The sequence below is a fragment of the Coloeus monedula genome (assembly GCF_965178545.1).
Source record: "Coloeus monedula genome assembly, chromosome: 1".
NCBI lineage: Eukaryota > Metazoa > Chordata > Aves > Passeriformes > Corvidae > Coloeus > Coloeus monedula.
This window is the reverse complement of record NC_138781.1, coordinates 62,742,638-62,763,051: the sequence shown is the minus strand read 5'-3', so window position 1 is coordinate 62,763,051 and position 20,414 is coordinate 62,742,638. Positions and strand designations below refer to the sequence as shown.

Here is a 20,414-nt window from a genome sequence, read left to right as displayed (position 1 = left end):
GTAACACACTGATGGCTCAGTTGGTGCTCAGCAGTGCTTACGCTGAGCCAGGGGCTTTTCAGGTTCCTGTGCTCTGCCAGTGAGGAGCTCCACAAGGACCTGGGAGGGAGCATGGCCAGGACAGCTGACTCAAACTGGCCAAACATGTCCAGGAAACTGGGATGAGTTGGCTGGGAGGGGCCGATCACTGCTGGGAGATGGGCTGGGCATCAGTCAGTGGGTGGAGAGGAATGGTATTGTGCATCACTTGTTTCTCTTGGATTTTCTTTTCTCTCTTTTTGTTATCTCACTTTGCATTGTTATTATTAATTACTATTACACTTAAATTTATTTTGATTATTAAACTGTTCTTATCTCAGCCCATGGGTTTTACCATTTTTTGATTTTCTTCCCCATTGTGGTGTGGGGGTAAGGGGAGGGGGAGTGAGTGAATGGCTACTTGGTGCTTAATTGGCAGCTGGGGTTACACCACAACATAGCAGAACAATGGGCACTGCTTACTAAGTCCTTGGCATGTCCTGGATTATTCAAGATCAGTAACTACAATCTGGTTCTCCTGGACATACTTTTTGTACCTTTATAAGTTCACAATGATTGTTATCTTTTGTTTTTTCATCATGTCCTACCTGAGTGTTATTTGACAGCATCACTATCTTATGAATTATCCTTTTGCCTCCTTTTCTGAAAATAGTCTGTCCTTTGTTTGCCTAATTAGAAATCTCGATAAGGCGCATGTTTATGTGCTGAGACTGTGACGACCTGCTGTTCTGCACCAAGGTCTGGAGTGTGGGTGAGGTGAGACAGAAGGTGCAGGGCACTTTCTGCAGCTCAGAAGGAAACACCTGATAATAAATGGCTTAATAAAATAGCTGGTTTAAGAAGACACAATAAATAAGACAGAATTAAAAGAGGAATAGAGGTCAGGAGAAAACCTTTTATCCCTTCAGATGCTGAGAAGCACACTTGCATGCAGCATCAGGTGGGCCCTGGGCAGACTTTGGCACAGTATGCTATGCAGAAACCATCTGAGGAGACAAGTTCCTCCTCTTTGGTCCTTCAAGATACTAAATAATGTTCTTAAAAGTAAGCAACTCTACTCCTGAAGGTTGTTGAGGTGAGAGTTTCTGGCTGTGTTGTTGGACATGGGCAAGGATGTGCAGGTGGAGCAGGAGCTGCTTGTGGGCTCCTCTGCTGCAGCCAACTGCTGAGGTGACCCTGCAGACACAGGACATGCACAGCACAGCTCAGTGTGAGGGCCATGCTGGGTGTGCAGCACAGCACAGCACAGCACAGTGTGAGGGCCATGCTGGGTGTGCAGCACAGCACAGCACAGCACAGCACAGCACAGCACAGTGTGAGGGCCATGCTGGGTGTACAGCACAGCACAGCACAGCACAGCACAGCTCAGTGTGAGAGCCATGCTGGGTGTGCAGCACAGCACAGCACAGCACAGCACAGCACAGCTCAGTGTGAGGGCCATGCTGGGTGTACAGCACAGCACAGCACAGCACAGCACAGCACAGCACAGCACAGCACAGCTCAGTGTGAGAGCCATGCTGGGTGTACAGCACAGCACAGCACAGCACAGCACAGCACAGCACAGCTCAGTGTGAGGGCCACGCTGGGTGTGCAGCACAGCACAGCACAGCACAGCACAGCACAGCTCAGTGTGAGGGCCATGCTGGGTGTGCAGCACAGCACAGCACAGCACAGCACAGCACAGCACAGTGTGAGGGCCACGCTGGGTGTACAGCACAGCACAGCACAGCACAGCACAGTGTGAGGGCCATGCTGGGTGTACAGCACAGCACAGCACAGCACAGCACAGCACAGCTCAGTGTGAGAGCCATGCTGGGTGTACAGCACAGCACAGCACAGCACAGCTCAGTGTGAGAGCCATGCTGGGTGTACAGCACAGCACAGCACAGCACAGCACAGCACAGCACAGCTCAGTGTGAGGGCCACGCTGGGTGTGCAGCACAGCACAGCACAGCACAGCACAGCACAGCACAGCTCAGTGTGAGGGCCATGCTGGGTGTACAGCACAGCACAGCACAGCACAGCTCAGTGTGAGGGCCACGCTGGGTGTGCAGCACAGCACAGTGCAGCTCTGTGGCTGTTCACGCAAGCTGTGATGTGGATCACCAGCTCATCTAGCTAAGCGAAGTGTTTTCCCAGCAGAATAAACACTCCCACTGATCTAGCGTTACCAGCACTTGTTGTTTGTTTTTTCCCCCTCTGCGTTCACTCATGTATTTGCATTCATACTTGATTCATACCAGTGCCAATATTTCTATTTCTCTGCAATGCTACTTTTGTATGCTGCTCCAGGAAGTATAGTGGAGAATTCTGTCTCTTTCACTCAGTGCTGTTTTCCTTTGACTCAAAAAAGGTAAGAGATCATGAGTTTAGCCTCTGAAGTGTTTTACTTGAAAAAATACCTGTTTGTGAAACTAGTTCTACTTTAAAACACACTAGAATCAAAAGTACAGAGCTGCATCAGTCAGCGTGTTCATCTTTCCTTCTTGCTATCAGAGGAAGCACAAGACTGGGTTATCAGACTGGTGGCCATGAAACACAGTGCTCTGATTTATTTTAAAAATACTATTTTGGACATGAACTGACAGTCTGTTCTGAGACAGTCATTATGTAACCTGAGATTTTTTTAGTTGCTTCTTGGTGTAGTTCAATATATGAAGAGTGGCAGGGCAAAATTTAGTGGCTTTACTGCTGACTTATTTTGTTGGGAAAAAAGGTAGACCATGTTACATACTGTAAAACTTTGCCAAATAATTTCCACAGAGATTTCTCTCTATCATGCATGATGCTTTTTTTTTAACACTTATATTTCATTTTGGGTTTTTGCTTAGCACTTTTCTGTTTTACCCAACTGGTAGACTAATAGTACTTCTAAAAAATATTTTCCATTTGTACTTAATAAACCAAATCAATATTATTTTTAAGCCAATTATTTAGGAATCATTATCTTACCGGGGAATGTAACAATTCCCAGAACCAGAGCTTTGGAAACTGAGCTATAGAGCTCAGTTGAGATGGTAGCTGCTAAATCACAGCTTTGAGTACATTGTAGTCAACTGCCTTAGGGACTTTGATGTCCTTAGAAACCTGAAGAAGTTGCTCCTTTGATTCCAGTTATTTTCACATCTCTCTGCCTTATGAGACAAATTAATTCTTCTGGTTTATATTAGAAGCTCTTCTGCTGTAACTAAAGAGTGTAGGAACATATTAAACAAATTTCCAATGTTGAAAGGCTTTTTGTTTGATAATTTAGTACTAATGGGTAGGTTTCTGTTGATGGTTGTGGGGTTTTTTTTCCCTTGTGGCATATCAAGTATTTTCCTTCTGCATCTCTGTGATGCAATCAGAGAACTAGTTATTGTTCTTCTCCTAAATAGGATATACATCCAATATAAAAGTACAAAGCTGACAAAATATGTCATCTTTGCTCTGAGTAGCTCAACTGACATAATTTTAGTGATCATTCAACTATGAGCACTTAAATGTGATCTGAGACAACTCTGATCCCCAGAGTAGTTTTGTTTTTTGTCTGACGTGACTTGTATGGCTGCTCCACGTGCACACACACACAAAACACAAACAAAACCATAGCAGCCTGCCTCCCCCCTCTCCCCCCCGCAAAAAGCAAAGACATACTATACCTCAAGATTTGAGGCTTTGAATGTCCTCTAGCAATTCATGCCTGATTTAACCCCATTTTAATGCCTGAGTTCTTTTTCTCCTTATACTTACTTGCTCTTGTTCACCACAAGAGTTTTACATTCCTATAGCAGAAGTACCAGAGCACATTTTCCTCTCTCAGGTATTCCCATCCATAGCCTGACACAAAATAATCTACCTGTAGCAGTACTTTGACACATCAAAATATAAAATTTCCTGTTTGACATGTGGACAAATACTCTATTCAGACATTCTGTTACAGAGGTGATAAAAGTGGAAGAAGTCTAATTTAAACACCTGAATACAAGAATAACATGATAGCTTCAGCAAAATTTGACAGAGCATGTGCCTGTGCCTTTTAGTGTGGAAAGAACAGTCTCCAACTCCATTGATTAAAAGAAAATGTTGTATTAATTGCAATTATTGACCAGAAAATATTCTGATTTGACTCTAGTTGACTGTTTACTTCATATTTTGTAGTTGCTTGGCTTTTATTTGCAATAGATGAAGACCTGAATTAAGAGTGGGACTCATCTATTCAAACACATCTAAGGAATAAACACTAAGTGGCCAAATTCAACATTAGACCTAAATCAAAAGCAGCACAGAATTTGAAAACCTTTTCTGTATTTGACCCTTTGCTTCATGTTGAACCACGTGCTTCCTAAGCAGTACTGAACAGATTATGTTTTGATGTGGTTTGGTTTGGTTTCATTTATTTGGCTTTTAATCTGAGTTTTCTATTTTTTCTATTTTATTTAGTAACAGTAACTGAGAAAGTAAGGGATTTGCAAATGAAATGCTACCTCCTTTAATGTTAATGATAAAGGTCTTAAATTTAGTGGGGCTAGAACTTCAAGTGTTGATTTTAGGTTGAACTACAATAAATCCATGTATGGTGCCAGTACACATTCACACTGATCAGATGAGCTCTGACAAAGAGCTGTTTGTCTTAACATCATTAGAAAAAATGAAGTAGAACAACTAAGTCTGCTGGATAGGCTCATGTTATTGTCTCTAGACAAGAAATAAGATGACATGGTAGCTGCTCAGATAACAGTCACTTAGTTTTACCACAGATCTACATCTCTTATCAATTCATTTCCTAATCAATGAACACTTGTTAATAGTTGTCTGTTAAAAAATGTCCCAGTAAAAGAACTCTTACTTTTGCACAAAGAAAATAGTTGTGAAATTTAGTGCCAGGGGCAGTCAGCAACATATGAGATGAACAAAGGTGACTTTGAGCAATGCTTCATATATTTTCTTATTTGCTGACATAAAGTTAAACTGAACAAAAAAATACCCAGTGCCTCAGATTCCAGCAGCCAATTGCTGCGAGTACCTCTTCAGGAAGCTTCTATTCTGTGGTCAGTCTTGCTAAAGTTTTCCTCTTTCATTTTGACTTTCCCAGCTCTCCCTGAAGCATTTGAGAATCTAGGTCACCTAAGGGAAAGCAGTGCTGAAAAAGCCTTGTGCTAAGGAAACAGCAAGGCATGGCCATTTACATATAAATTCCATCAAGATTTTTTACTGTCGTAACTGCAGTGCTGAATCTTAGGTATTGAACTTCACCGCTGCTCATCCTCTCTGCAGTTCTGAGGTCCATCTCCTGGCCATTTCCCCTCCTGTCAAAAAGAGAAGAGTGATTTACATCTCCTCCTAAGAGTATTTTAGGGCTCTGAAAAAATGCTGAGCTAACAAAGATAGAGTGAAATTGGGACTATACATGATAAATTGAATAAACTACCCAAAAAGGGACAACGAAATGTTTTTCAATGAATAGCTGAGAAAGAAAGAAATCAGAGAATTAATAAGGCTGCAGCAACTACTTTAGTCTTTGTCCATTATATGAAATTATATTGAATACAGATATTTAGAAATGGCTCAGTGGTACAGGCTTTTGAATGTGTTGTCTTAACTACAAAGTCAGTAGCTTTAACTACAGAGTCACTTCACATAGAGTTAAGATATTCAGTGGATGAAGGACCTGTCTCTTGTCATAACCTTCACATCCCTGAATGCTTTCCTAATAAGACATTTTTTCCTTTTAAGGAATGACTTTGTGCTACAGTATTTCTATGTTGCTCAGATTCCTTACCGCAAAATGGACTATCCCCAATTTATGTGCATGAAACAGGTGCAGAGGGAAACTGAGAACGTTGATAGCTTCTCCATGGAAAGCCTGTACAACATACACTCCTGGAATGCATGTGTCTGAAATCTTGATCCAAAGCACTGGATGTCCTGCAAAGTTTATCCTTTTGTACAGCTGTTCTCCATTGTCCTACTTTTTGTTAGTTTTCACTTTTTGGAAGGGCATTGGGGAAGAGAATGTAATAGAAATTGGAACAGCATTCCATCTGAAAGAAAGATCATGTGATGAGTTCTCCCAAAACGGGTTTGTGTGCAACAGAGAAGACTGAGTGAGAAAGGGTGTTTTAAACTTTACAGCTTCTGAAGCTCTGATTGAAGCTTAACTTTTCATTACAATTTTTGATGGAAGGTTTGGCAATGAAAATTTTATCATGGTCAGTCATTTGCAGGACTATACTCTGTACTGATAGAGTGACCAAGTTATTTCATTAATACATCTGCACATCTTCTGCAGTCTGGCTTCCATATTGGCATGATTTTGTCAATAATTTATATTTCAGTAAAATTGATGAGCAGACCTAATTCCTTAACTATAATCAGATTAGCTTCTATACAAAGTTACAGGACTGCATATTGCAAAATACAGAATGTCCTAAGTCAAACTTTCTGTGCATGAGAATGGCCCTTTATGCTTGGCTACTGATTTGAACTTCTGCCACACTGTTCATGCAATTAAATATTCCTTGCAATTTTGTATATTTAGAAATACATTTGTACTGCCAGTGGGTATCTGGCAGGTAGCTAGTTTTGCCCTCCTGTAAGTGACTACGACTATACACGTAGCTGTACATAAATTGACTGTGTGTAACATAGTATGACATATTGACAATATGTATGTTGCACTTAGATATACAAATGAAAATATTTATGACTGTTGGTATAACTTGGAAAGCTGTACTTAATTTTCACAAGATGGAGTAGGCTTAATTGATTTTTAGTTTTTGTAATTATTCCAAGAAGTGGTTAAAACAAGGAAAAAACCGAACAACCCCTATTTTCCTAAATGAAGTGACTACTAGGCATTTAAGAATTATTCCATAGTTTTGATGGAAGTTTCAACCAAATTAATGCTCTTTGATTCACACAAATTTCTGATTCAGACTTACCATATCTGAAATTTACAAGTGAACTAAAGTGACCTTTCATAATAATTATGTGATCTTGGTGATACATTTCCCTGCCCAGGCCTGATGGCTCAAGAAATCCTTTTATTTGCTCTTCTCTAGTTCTGGCTGAAGACAGGATGTGTCTTCTGATTCACTGAGTAACATAAGATTTATGTAATCTACCATTTTGTCAGCATTACATCTCATGCCTCTCAATCTGGGACCAAATGTTGGCCACAAAGTTTCCCAACTCTGGTGGAACTGGCTTAATGTTAGCAAAGGAGATGTCTAAGCAGGAAAGAATTCTCTGTCTTATGGAGAACCAGGGAAGGAAGGACGAAATAGCAAAAAAAAAAAAATTTAAAATAAAAAACCCTTTGAACAGAATTCATATGAGGATAGATATAGAAATAACAGAAATGGCACTAAGTATAGAAGCTTGAAAAGAAGCTGTGTCAAATGCAGGAAAGAGATCTGCATTCCTCCCACAAAACTTTGTCTTGAAGCAGAAGAAGTGGCATGTTAGTTGATGGAGAGAATGAAGTGGGAAATATGTACAGTTTTATTTTGAATAGATTTGTGTGTTTCTTGTAGTCTTAATTAAAATCAGTAATATTCTTGAATTCAACATGAAGTCTGGTTGTGCTTTTCTTACTGTGTAACTCTGGAAAGGGAAAATGTAGAGCAAGTTTTCTACTCTCTGTAGAAAGACATCTGTTGCCATCAGACCAGAGGCAAGAAAGTTCATCCTTTAACTGCAGCTTGTAGGAATTTTGCATTCTGAAAGTCCCAGTGAGACCCAGGGTATAGGCAGTGCCTGCACTCTGCTCCATTCCTGGGTCCTAAGGATATGTACTCCTGCTGCAGTAGCTTGGGAGTGTTTAACAAGAGTGTGTCTGAGACAATGACATTTGATCAATCATTTAGTCTGTTTAGAAGAGCAAAAGAGAATTTAAAATGCTAGGTCACACTAAAAAATCATCAGGTCAGGTCTCATGGGAACCCACACAATCAGCCTGTGCCTAGAAGAAAAGATGGTATCCTTCATCCACAGCAACAGCCTACAAACACAGCTGTACTAACCTCCTGGGGAAATGCAGCTAATCTTAGGATAAGATAGTGAGATCTCCAGGTTGTGGTCAAGGGTCTTTTCTCTTGTGAGAGAATAGACTTCCTGAGGAGACCAAGATAATCAAGGGTTGGACTACTCTTGGGATTTTCTGCAAGGCCTTGTTCTGTGGCAGAGCGCTACTGTCTCATCAGTGTACAACTGAATAGATTCTTTTCTGGACTGAGAAAAATCACTCTTTGTGCAAGGATGAGAGAGGGCTTCTGGGAACTCTCAGGAATTAATCATAACAGTGTAATTGTATTATGTAACACAAGTGTACTGTAGAAATCCACAACATACATGTTGGCATTCACATTATTTCATTTTTTGAAAAAATGTCCAAGGCACACATAGCACCCAATGACAGTATTATTGAGCTAAAAATGAAAATAAATGCAAAGAACTGCCAAATTTGCTTTAAAATACAGAAGACGTTAATTTCCACACAGGATTACAATGAACCCGAAGTTACATTACTTTTATTAAGATAATGTGATAATATGTTGGGTTGACCTTGGCTAGCCTGCAAAGGTGCCCACCAATCCCACTATCACTTCCCTGCCTCAACAGGAGATGTGTCAAAAGGCTCATGGTCAAGACACGGGCAAGGATATGACACAGTAATAACCGTCATGGGCAAAAGAGACTCAGTGTGGGGAAATCAGTTTAATTAATTGCCAACCAGAAGTACAATAATATGAAATAAAAACAAATCTTAAAACACATTCCTCCCACTGGTCCTTCCTTCTGAGGCTCAGCTTCACTCTTGACTTCTTTATCTCCTCCTCCTGAACAGTGCAGGGGGATGGGGAACAGGGGTTCAGGTCAGTTCATAATGCTTTGTCTCTGACACTCCTTCCTCCTCAAACTCTTCCCCCAGCATGGGGCACCTCCCATGGGAGACAGTCTTTCACAAAATTATACAACACATGTCCTTCCCATGGGCTGCAGTTCTTCATACACTGCTCCAGTGTGGGTCTTTTCTACAGGGTGCAGTCCTTCAGGAATAGACTGCTCCAGTATGTGTCCCCAGATGACCCCCAGATGGGGTCACAGGTCCTGCCAGAAAACATGCTCTATCATGGACTCCTCTCCATGGGGTCACACAGGCCAGATCCAGCATGGACTTTTTCTTCTTCAGTTCACAGGTTCCTTCAGGGAGTATCCACCTGCTTGAACATAGGGTCCTCCACAGGCTGCGGGGTGGATGTCTGCTCCATGGGCTGCAGGGGCACAGCTGCCTCACCATGGGCTGCACCACAGGCTGCAGGGAAATCTCTCCTCTGGTGCCTGGAGCACCTCCTCCTGCTCCTTCTTCCCCTCCAGACCTTGGGGTCTGAATAGTTGTCTGTACCATTCTCTTGCCCATCTGCTGCTGTTGTGCAGCATTTTTTCCCCCTAGTTAAATACGCTATTACTGCGTGCTGCCACCAGGCTCAGCTTTGGCCAGCAGCGGGTCCGTCAGCCAGCTGGAGCTGACTCTTTCTAACACGGGGGCAGCTTCTGGTGTCTTCTCACGGCAAACACCCCTGTAGCCTGCTTGCTACCAAAACCTTGTCATGTAACCGAAATACAGATAATCCAAAAATGGGCTTTTGTGATTTTATACTAGAATTTTCTAAAAATTACTTTGGGAGGTGTAAAAGAAAAGCATCTTGAACAACAAACAACAGTTGAAAGAATAGGAACCTTTACTGAAATAAAGGAACCAACATTTTATCTCATCTCTATCATGGCCACTGGAGAGGAAGGTACCTGGTAGACTGTGAACTGAAGAGTGGAAATGAGGCTGATGTGGATTAGGTTGGCAGCCCATATATGCCCTGAGGTATCACTGATTTATTTTTGTGACTCATTTGTCTTTGCCAAACCTTCATGATGCCACATTTTCATTAGTATGACTTTGGGACTAGGAACTAAATTACTAAATTCAGTTAAATTAAATTGCTAAATTTAACCTCTAATACTCTCTCCATCTGAGAACATAGGGTCTTCAAAGTGTGACCAGAAATAATGTGTTGTTAGGTTCTTTGATAAAAAGCTTGTCTCCACACTCTAAGTTTGCCACAGGACAACACTATCAGGCAGGGGAACCTTCATCCTTATGGGGAACTCAGAAAAAAAGATTCCCTGCCCCAGTCTCAGGATTGTCACAAAAGAGAACTGACAGTCATCATCCAGGTCTGAAACACACCACATGAGTCTGGAAAGGCTCTCCAGACAAACTTAAGGGTTGAAGTCAGGGCTACTGTCCAGAGGGTGTAACACACACTGTGGGATGCAGGGGAATAGAATAGAATAGAATAGAATAGAATAGAATAGAATAGAATAGAATGTTCATCAAGTCCAACTGCCTGATTGCTACAGGGCTGATCCAAAGTTAAACCTTGTTTTTAAGGACATTGTCCAAATGCCTCACACACTGACAGGCATGGGGCATCAGCAACCTCTACAGAAGACCTGTTCCAGGGTATGACCATCCTCTTGGTAAAGAAATGTTTCCAGGTATCAAGTCTGAACCTCCACTGACATTCAGGGAATCTTAGGATTGCACACAACATCTTTTGACTGGTGTAGGGGACAAAACCAAAGGCAGAGGAAGGGAGGGCTCATCATGGCTTGGAGAAAGTGGGTCATAGAAGGCTAAGGGGACAAAAGCAGTTGCCCATGTGTAAACAGGTTGCTGGGCAGAATGTTTGTCTGGCCATGACCCACACCCGATCATCACCTGCTGTCCTGCCTTCTTCCTAAATTACATTTCTAACTATTTTTGTGAATGAGTGGACTGTGTTCTGCGTGGATGTGATTGTATGGATGTCTGTCAGAAACTGAAATCAGACAAGGGATTATAGGGCTTACAAATCAGCAAAGTCATCAACTGAAGAGACTGGAGTGAGTAAAAACAAGTACCAACAACTGCGCTGTGGATCAAGGGTTGTATGTGTCTGTGGTGCAAGCAGTTGGACCAAGTGAGAGTGCAAATACCAAATCAAACTATGTGGAGAAGAGATTAAGAGGCTTGGGAAGGAAGTATGTCTCTGGGAGTAAGGCAGTTGGAGAAGGTGACTTCCAAAGGGACCAAGAAGTTTCTGCCAGCTGATGGAAAGGATGTAAAATCTGAGGATCAGCGGAGAGACTGCATGTATGTGTGTATTTGTGTGGGAGGAAGCTGGGGACAACAGTGATCCGGGCTGGAAGGAGGGCCTGTGTAAGATACTGGGTGGTGCTTGCCCAGGAGAGATCCACAGTGTGCATATTTATGTGCTGCTGTGTGCAAGGAAATCTGTACCAGCAGCTGGAATGGGAGTGTGGCATTTGGGGAATAGTGTTCAGATGCCAGCAACTGGGGAGACCTGGGATCCACGGCTGGTTACTGGATGGACTGCGTGTCTAAGCCCAGCTACTGAGAGAACCCTGGTGCATGTGAGTGAGGAGGTCTCTACCAGCCCTTGGAGAGGGGCTCATTTGTGAGCGTACAGCAGATGAGAAGATTGGGGATCCAGGTAGCAGCAGATCCATGGTGTGTGTCTGTGGGTGACAAGTGAAAAGCAACCACTGTGGGATTGCAAGTCTTAGGAGCTCATATGTCCAGGGTAGAGCAGTGGGGTACATTGTGAATCCAGGGATAGACTGAGTATTTATGGTCAGCAACTGAAGGAATCCACATTATACATATGGATACATTTCCTAATAATGGACTTTCATCCTGATTAGCCAAAGGGCCACAAGATGAAGCCATTGGTGCTGTTTGTGCTTGTGTGAGTGCTGAGTGTTTCTGGCTGTATTGATCTGTGTAGCTGCCCACGTGTGTATATGCACACATGTACTGCAGAAATGAGTTTGTATATCTGTGCCTACCAAGAACACATGTTTAGTTTCACTACTGAGTACCCGTACAGGCTGGGGGATGGAGGGATTTGGAGGAGCCCTGTGGAGAAGGACTTGGAGGTGTTTGTGGATGACTTTGATTTGTGCTCTTATGAGAGATTACAACCACATTTGCCTTACATTACCACAAAACCTTCATTCGTAGTACAGCCAAACTCAATCCTAACATGAAGGGTCCTTTAAAGCCCTTTAAATGATATTCTGGGTCATTTCAATAATTGCCTTAAGTTACTGAAATCAGAGATTATAAGATAATTGTATAATAGTTTGTAAACTACTTTGCATCCTGAGGCAAGTATAGGTATATGACCAATTAAAAAATTAGCCACATATCTCTTGTATTTGAAAAATTTAGAATCCATTGCACATTAGCATTTTGCTCTCCTCCCTCACGACTGCAGGCAGATCGTTTTAACTTCATTCCACTACAGCAGTAATCAAGTTACAGTCCACCAGGCTCTGCGGGGTCATTGGACTCAGGCTGTAAATTCACAAATGAGGGTGCACAACGGCTCACTAGATTCCTGCGGACTCCTGGACTGTGTCTGTGCTCTAGGATTTTGGATGGGATTGCTCTAGACTAGGTTGGTGGCTGCCCCTCTCCGCTGTGCCGGCCTCAGGCTGCTTCCAGGCGAGAGGCAAGCTGAGGCTTTGACGGAATGCCCGCTGCACCACACAGCCCCGTCTTTCACACGGTTTTCATCTGCGTCGACAACCCCAGCTTCAAGCACAGCCGAGCGGCCATCCAGACCCAAACCTGCCATAGCGCGGCAGGACACAGAGGACATTGGCACCCCTGGGTGTATCGGAAAGGGGAGGCACAGGATGCGCGAGCCAGGCGAGGCTCTACCAGCCGCCGCGCACCTGCCGCTGCGCGCCGGGGCAAACGGGGATAACGGGAATAACGGGGGAAACGGCGCCGGCGGGAGCGCGCCGCACCAGCGGGCCATGTAAGGCAGCGGCGGCCGCCCCGCCGCCCCTCAGCCAGCGCGCGGGGGGCGGGCGCGGCCCCGGAAGGACGGCGCGCGCCGCCTATGGGCGCTCGCGGCGGGCGGGCGGTGCCGCGAGCCCGCCAATGGCCGGGCGGGGGGGGCGGTGCCGCTGCAACGGCCGCGCCGGCTGCGGACACCCGCGGCTGCTCCCGAGCGCGCCGGACGGAGCGCGGCCAGCGCAGCCAGACCTGCCGTCCTCCACAGCCGGCGGTGAGTGCGCGGACGCCGCTCCCGGGCCGGGCGAGCACCGCTCCGCCGGGGGTGGGTGGGGTGCGTGTCGTGTGCCGTGCCTGCTACCTCCTTCCCATCGCGCCGCTAATCGATCGCCGGTCGGTTATCGAAGGCGCGAGAGGAGGGGACGCTGGCGGCGCTGCCGGGGGTCTGCCGGCCCCGGTGCCACCTCCCGGTGCCCGCCCCCACCGGAGGGACGCCCGAGCCCAGCCCGGCGCGGTCGCCGTCGTCGTTATGTAACTCCCGCGGGGCGCTGCGGGCGGCGGCTCCGCATCCCTCCTTGGGGTTCACCTCCGTGCTGTCCTCCCGATGTTTTGCGCTTCTCCTTCGTCCCTCCGCGAACCGGGGGCAAGGGGCCGGCGGGGAGCGGGGCTCAGTGCAGAACTGCGCACCTTTGCCTGCCATGGGGATGGGCTCCGAAGCCGCATCCCCTGGTCGCCATCGAGGGGGAACGCGCGGCCGCAGCCAGCGTGGGACCCGGGGCGGCTTCCCGGCTCCCGGTGGCATCAGGTCTGTGGCTGGGCGATGCTGGAGGCTGGCTACGAGCGGCTGGTGAGCCCCGCGCTGCCCCCGCGGGCGTCTCCCGGAGGCGCTGGGAAGGAGCCACCTTGCGCGCACACACCGACTGCTCCGCACTCAACAACAAAGCCTCGGCCGCCCCAGCTACTGCTGCTTCATGCGCTCACGTAGAGGCAGCTGTCCCCTTTTATGGAGACCCATGGGGAGAGGCGATTTGCCGTTTCCTTTTCTTTTTTTTTTTTTCCCTTTAAATCCCGGAGTGGTAGCTGGAGGGGCTTCGTCTTCGAGAGCCGCTCCTGTATAGCGTCCTCCACTAAACCAGCATCAGGTGTGGGAGCCTATTTAGCGCCTGCAGGGTAATACCCGTAGGTAAACAGCCAAGTGCTCTGGGGTGGAAAACAAGGACGAGACAAATCATGTGAATTAATTTGTGACCCCGGCAAGCTCGTTTGAAAATAAATACATCCCCTGCCTGCGCGCCTCCCCTGCCTCTCCTTCGTCAGATTACCAGCGGTTGCAAATATTTCTGCGGTCCTGGGTAAAAGCTGTTGTACGCTGGTGAAATTTTTCCAAGGGGAAGTTGAGTACAAGGTGCTGAACACACATGTGAATAGCATCTTAAACGCTGACAGCTTCGAATCATGTAGGAGATGCTGCTGACAACCAGATTCCCTGTTTATGTTTTGCAGGCTCTTCATGGGCAGGTTTGGGAGGAGACAAATTTTTTCGGATTTTACAGAGGGTTGCATAACTGCTCATGTTTATTTGAAAAGAAGAGGAGGAGCAAACCCAAGCCCTAGCCTGAAATGAAACACATGATGTGAGGCTGTCTTTTATTGAGCCTTCCCACTGTTTTTTCAGCTAGCATCATTAAATAGCATGCTTTAGACGGCTGGAAAGGGTTAGCATGATAATAAAACATTAAGGTTTGTTTTTTTTTTTTTCTTCTAGTGCTGTGAAAATTTTGAGGAAAACCAAAGAGATGCCGATATACTTTTATAGTCCTAGGCTTAAAATAGCATCACTGTTTATCAAAACTGGACAATTTATTTTTAAAATGGCAATGACCATTTTTCTAATCCTTTAGTGATGAGCCACTTCTTTATGTTTTTAGAGACCCTTTCCCAACTCAACCTTTCATCTCCCCAGTCCAAACTAAAATGCTGTTTTGAATACCTTTGTACATCTCTGTGTCACAGTTACATGCATTTAAATAGTCTGTCATTTGTAACTGCTGAAGTGTATGTCCAGTATTAAATTATAGTACAGTGTAATGCTTAGAGGGCATGCCATGCAAGGATCAAATTGCAGATAAAGTTCACATAGGAATCTCCTGCAGTGCTTGCAGTTGACCCTTGTAAATCTAAGAAAAGATATTTATAAATGGAAATATACATCCACCAAGTAGTCGTTTCTGTGTCATTTGTAATCTGTGGCTTGACTGTGGTGAGAAATAATGTCTTTTAATTTAATTTTTATGGTAGATGTATTTATTCCAGTTACTTTCTGGAGGCATCTGTGTGGTAGAAGCTATTTTTACTTCTTGTATATTAAGCATAATTTGAAAAAATAAAATAAGGCTCTTTGAAGGAGTGAGGCAGTCAGTTATGTCAATTTATGTTAAGGGTATTCTCATTATAGATAGAAACAATTAATTGTACTCAATATATCTCATAGGGCTTCAGAGAATAAGCCATGCAGTATTTAACCTTGGTAACTTGCTCTCAGATGATAAGCTAAGATACGAATGAAGACAGTATCAGATAATTTTCTTGCTTTACATACTTAAATTATGTAAGTCTCCAGTGTGAGGATGTGACCATACTCACAAGCCTCTATCTCTCTATATTTATATATTATTATATATATATTTCATATATTACAACAAGAACAGTCATTCTGTGGCATAGTCAGTCACTCAGTGATCTCATGTCCTTTTTATTTGTACATGGATACTGCTTGCAGGCTTGCATAAATGGAATGGAGTCTCTTCAGCAAGCAACAAAGTTTGTTTTTGCCTCCCCCTGAAACCATTTTTATGCTGTGTGTAACTGAAATTAAGTGCAGGGGTATAATTTCCACACCTCCTGTTTCTCTGCTGTACTGGCATGACTACTGTGGGCATAAGAGCTTTTAGAAGCCTCTGCCAGTAAGTTGAAAGGAAGTATTTGCTTACTGTTTGTATTGCCGTAGTGTCTGGGAGCTGTGGTCAGGGACCTTTACTAATGTATTGTGTCCAATATAATGGAACAAAAACTTGGGCATGGCCCCCTAAATATTATGGTCCAAAATAAGGAACAAGGAACTGTAAGTGGTGGAGAAGAGTGGTGCAGAAGGGGAATCAAGCTGATGTTAAGAAGGATGCATTGGTATGTGTGTGCATTATCCCGCTGTGTACTTTCTTGTTCTCATGTGTAAGAGCAAAGGGGATTGTAGAACTTTATGTAAGACTCCCGCTTTTCTCTGAGGGTTATCCTTGGGACATACGGATGGTTTGGGTTTGGGGGATTTTGAAATGTATCTAACTTGACTAAATGCTGAAGATTAAGGTAAAAAAAATCGACATCAACCCAATATGAAAAATTTTTTCTTCAGACTACCTAATTTTTACAGTTTTTAAAATTTAAGGTAATTTAGAATTTTGAAATGGAGTTTCATTTCAGATTCCGGTTGTACAGGAAAAAATAATGTTTTTCCTTTTCCTCAGTGTTTTCTATAAGCTGTTCTAGTTCTTTCTTCATCTCATCCCACTCATGTGCCTAGACCCCCTGAAATACATAATAACAACTACACCTTCAGCTGAGAGACATTTCTGAATGAATGCATCACTCTGCTGATCCCAAATTGCCCATACATAGGAGTGCTGCAAGAACTTCCCATTTCATTGTAACCTGGTTGTTGGGATACTTTGGAATAGTGCTGAAGAGAACTGTGCATTGAAAGGATGTTACTGGTAAAATACCCCTATATAAGTATGGTCTTTAAGTACCCAGGGACTGTACATGTGTTACAGGACAAGTATGCATATCCTGCTCAGGTTTCAGGACACTCTTCCTGAGTGGGTGTTTATCTCAAGTGCTGACAGAGCAGAACAGACGGATTCTGTGCTACTCTCAGTTTTCTTGGCTTGCAGTGGTATGTCCCATCAAAACAGATGGGAAGTTTTTCTTTATTGTTAGTTATGTGTGGTGGGTGGCCAATTCACTTTGCTGCTGCTAAGAGGGATTCTTAACTCTGTCAGGACTCTGAGGCAGCTGTAGAGAAGCTTAGACTCTTACTTTTGCTAGTTGTCTTAAGGTTCCCTCTTTTCCTCCTCACCCTTCTCCTGCCTCAGTGTCCTGAGTTTGTGGTATGAGTTTACCTTGTCCTGGATAGAAACCCAAGAGTTGGGAACCAAGAATGTACAGCTCAAAGGTTCAATGCATTATGTGGCTGATGAAAAGATAATAAAGAATCTGCAGTGTAACTGTTCTAAATAATCATATGAAGTTAATTCTTGCTCAGTTTGGGTAATCTCAGGAATACGCTTCTGTGTCAATGTTCATGTATTGGGAGCATTTGACAAAACGAGCACAGAGAAACTTGAAATAAAAAAAATCAATGATATAACAGTTTTTGCTTGAATCTCTGAGGGTTGCAGTCCTAGTTCAGATTCTTAAATGGAGTTTTATTGGATCAATGCTAAGAAAATTCTTGCAGTAGTAGTGAAAGTGCTAAGAGTTCTTGCTCACAAAATTATTTTTTCATTGTTGATGACACTGTTTATTTTAAAAACAGACCTGTTTTGGCCTGTCTCTTCTGATTTGAGTCTTGAAAGGACTCGTACCCAAATATTTCATCTTAGAGGAGCTTATAGATGTGAAAGAACTTACTGATTTAGCAAACGATGTATTTCCCTTCTTATTTTGTACCAGGCTGTGGGTGGTTGCCAAAAATCTGTACTTAAAGGTTGGTTTATTTTCGGGGATTCAGATAACAGTGAAGTAGCAGATTTTAAGAACAGAAGGGATCTTTAGACCACCTAATCTGATTCATGTATTAGTTATATTGAGTTAGGTACCCAAGAGCAGTAAGCTACGTTTGGTAAAAGTCTGTGTTTCAGAGATTCTTGACTAAATTTATCTTCTGTATTTAAGGCAGCCTAATATGCAGACATGAGGAAGTAAAGAATTTTCAGCTATTCTTGGAAGTTACCTTTAGTACCTGGCATGGTTGATTGTCTCTTCATAAGAAAGTCATGTTTCTGATTTGCACTGGTGTAGCCTGAATTTTCAACTGTTGAGTTTTTTGATATCTTTGACAGTAAAGAGCCATTTAGTAGGTGATTCAGTTTCTCCTACAGAGCTATTTGGATCTCTCAAGAATTCCGCCAATGTACTTTGTAACATGTCTTATGATAAAACTTTTTGTCTCATGATTTTGCATCTCTTATATCATCTTCATTTCTTTGATCAGAGGTGGTGCTTTGTGACTACTAAATCTTACAGTGCTTTCAAGTCTCTGTTAGCTCAGTTTTTCTTAGATCTAATTCTGTCCCTGTCAGTAACATCAGTATGGTTCTCTAGATACTTTTACTTATGGGTGGAACTCAAAGTGCCCCATCTTACTGGAGTTTGAAGTGATCTTTCTGTACAGTCTCTGATCCTGTTTCATGGAGTGGATCTTCATTACTTATGGCTTTTCCAGAAATATTTTTAAAGGATTCTGTGAAGTTCAGGGTAGAGTCCGGGCTGGGTGGAGGTGGTGGGAGGATACAATGTACAGTGTGTGAAGAAATGAGGCTAAGCAAGCTCTACAGTTGTAGTGGAACCTGTAGTCAACTAATCCTAAAGTGATGACAGGCCCAGCATGTTATTTGGAGCTGTAAATTAATTGTATGACTAACTACTGTGAAGAGCAGCTGTTGTCTTCCACTCTTTTAGGATCTGTGATTCCCAAGTCTTTTTTTGATACACCATGAAAAAAAATACCTCATCTAAACAGTTGAGTCTCCTCTTTTGTTGTGCCTTAGTTGGTGTCATATTCTCTTTCTCCTGTGAAGGCGGTTCTAGACACTGGCTTGTATCCTTGCCTGTGTGTGAAATTGCAGAATGTTTGTGTCCAGATTATTCATCTACCACTGACAGCAGCCCGGCAGAGCTTTAGGATACGTACTTAGAAAGTGGAACTCCCGAGTGGAGTAGTGGCATAATGAAGAAAACCCAACATAATAAGAGTTCACCAGTACATGTATATGTTGTGGATGTCTTATTTATGCTTTTACCTTCATAGTTAAAACCTTGTGTAAGTGACATGGTGGTATTACAGGATATTGTAGAGCTAGTTAAGAGTTAGCTAGATAGAGAATTTTTGTATACTTTAAAGTCAGGAGAACATGTTTTTTAAAAGAAATAAGTTGTATTAAAACCGTTACTGATAAAAGTTTGTGTGTCTGTGTACAAGTGCTTTGTTTATATAAAGAGGTGATATTTATGAAGTGGTTCTTTAAAATGGAGGAATGTAATTTACTAAGAACTAAACTTAGTTTTGTGTGTAAGTGATACTGTAGAAGTAACTAGCTGAATAGCAATAGTTTTTAGAAATACAACAGTAACAATAATTTGTCAGGAGTCAAAGTAATCTCTGTGCTTGATAATGTGTTTTCTAAGTTAGAGCCTTTAATGGCATATGTGATGGCATATGTTCACAGTCTGAAATACTGTTTTGCTGAGAAGAAACATTGAACAGTTTAAGTAGGCACCTTTTCTGTTACTCTGTGTGTGTCCTGCTGAAAGTCTGAATGTATCTGCATGATCTGGCCAGCCTTGCCCTTGTCCATAGTGCTAAATTCACATATATTGTTAAGAGAGCTTGAGGTTCAGCCATGCAGTTCCTCATAAAGCCTGCAAAAGGATTTAATTTTCTTTAGGTAAAGATGGGTTTAACTGTAGATAAAGTTGTTAGCTTTGCTTGTTTTGCAGTGGTCTCTGCTCATTTGTCTTCTCTGCTAGGGAAAATGGATGGCTGTCATTCACTTCCGCATCACGTGTGGAGAAATATAACCAGAGCAGATCTCTGAAGAGAAATGCTTTAACTCTTGTTCCTACACGTAGCTGTGAAGGAAGCTTGAGGGAAGCTTTAAGAGCAGTCTAAGGCATTGCTTTTTATTAGGAAGATGTTGCATTTCTCCATGTGTTTATCCTTCCCTAAGCTTGAATATTTATGCAAAAATGTGGGAAAAAGATTCCATCTGCTGTACTTTGTCTCTCCTGTTTTTATTTGGCATAAATGATTACAGACAAAATAAATGAGACTTCCCTTTCATTGCAATTTTGTGAAGTTTTTGTAACAAGGGGAAGATGGATCAAGTGCTAAAACAAACCAGAGGCAGTCAGAGAAATTCAAATGCCTTGCACTGCTTCATAATTCATTATGAATTAAATTAACTCATAAAAATAACACCTCCTGTGCTCATTGAGAAGTTGCTTTCTTTTTTGCTTGGATTGGCTAGAAGGTCTTAAGAAATTTTGGATGACAGCTATTTGTGGTGCACTGAGTAAGTTTTACCAACAGTGCAGAAACAGATTCTGATAGAAGTTGCATCCTAAGCACTTGCATGCTTACGAACACTTGATGGGCAGGAAAAATGAGCAGAATGGAAGGTAAAACACAGGTAACACTTAACGTATAAAACTAGTCATCTGGAGCATATGGTAGAAAGGATTAAGAAAT

At 43.0% G+C, this 20,414-nt stretch overlaps 1 protein-coding gene across 1 annotated transcript in view; it reads left to right on the top strand.

Moving 5' to 3' along the window:
- The first annotated feature begins 13,081 nt into the window (after positions 1-13,081).
- TPPP (tubulin polymerization promoting protein) overlaps positions 13,082-20,414 on the top strand; it is a 59,704-nt gene continuing 52,371 nt past the window's right edge. Inside the window, exon 1 of the mRNA XM_082295125.1 lies at positions 13,082-13,163. The gene's annotated coding sequence lies outside the window, so the exon portion shown is untranslated. The remainder of the gene's footprint in view (positions 13,164-20,414) is intronic.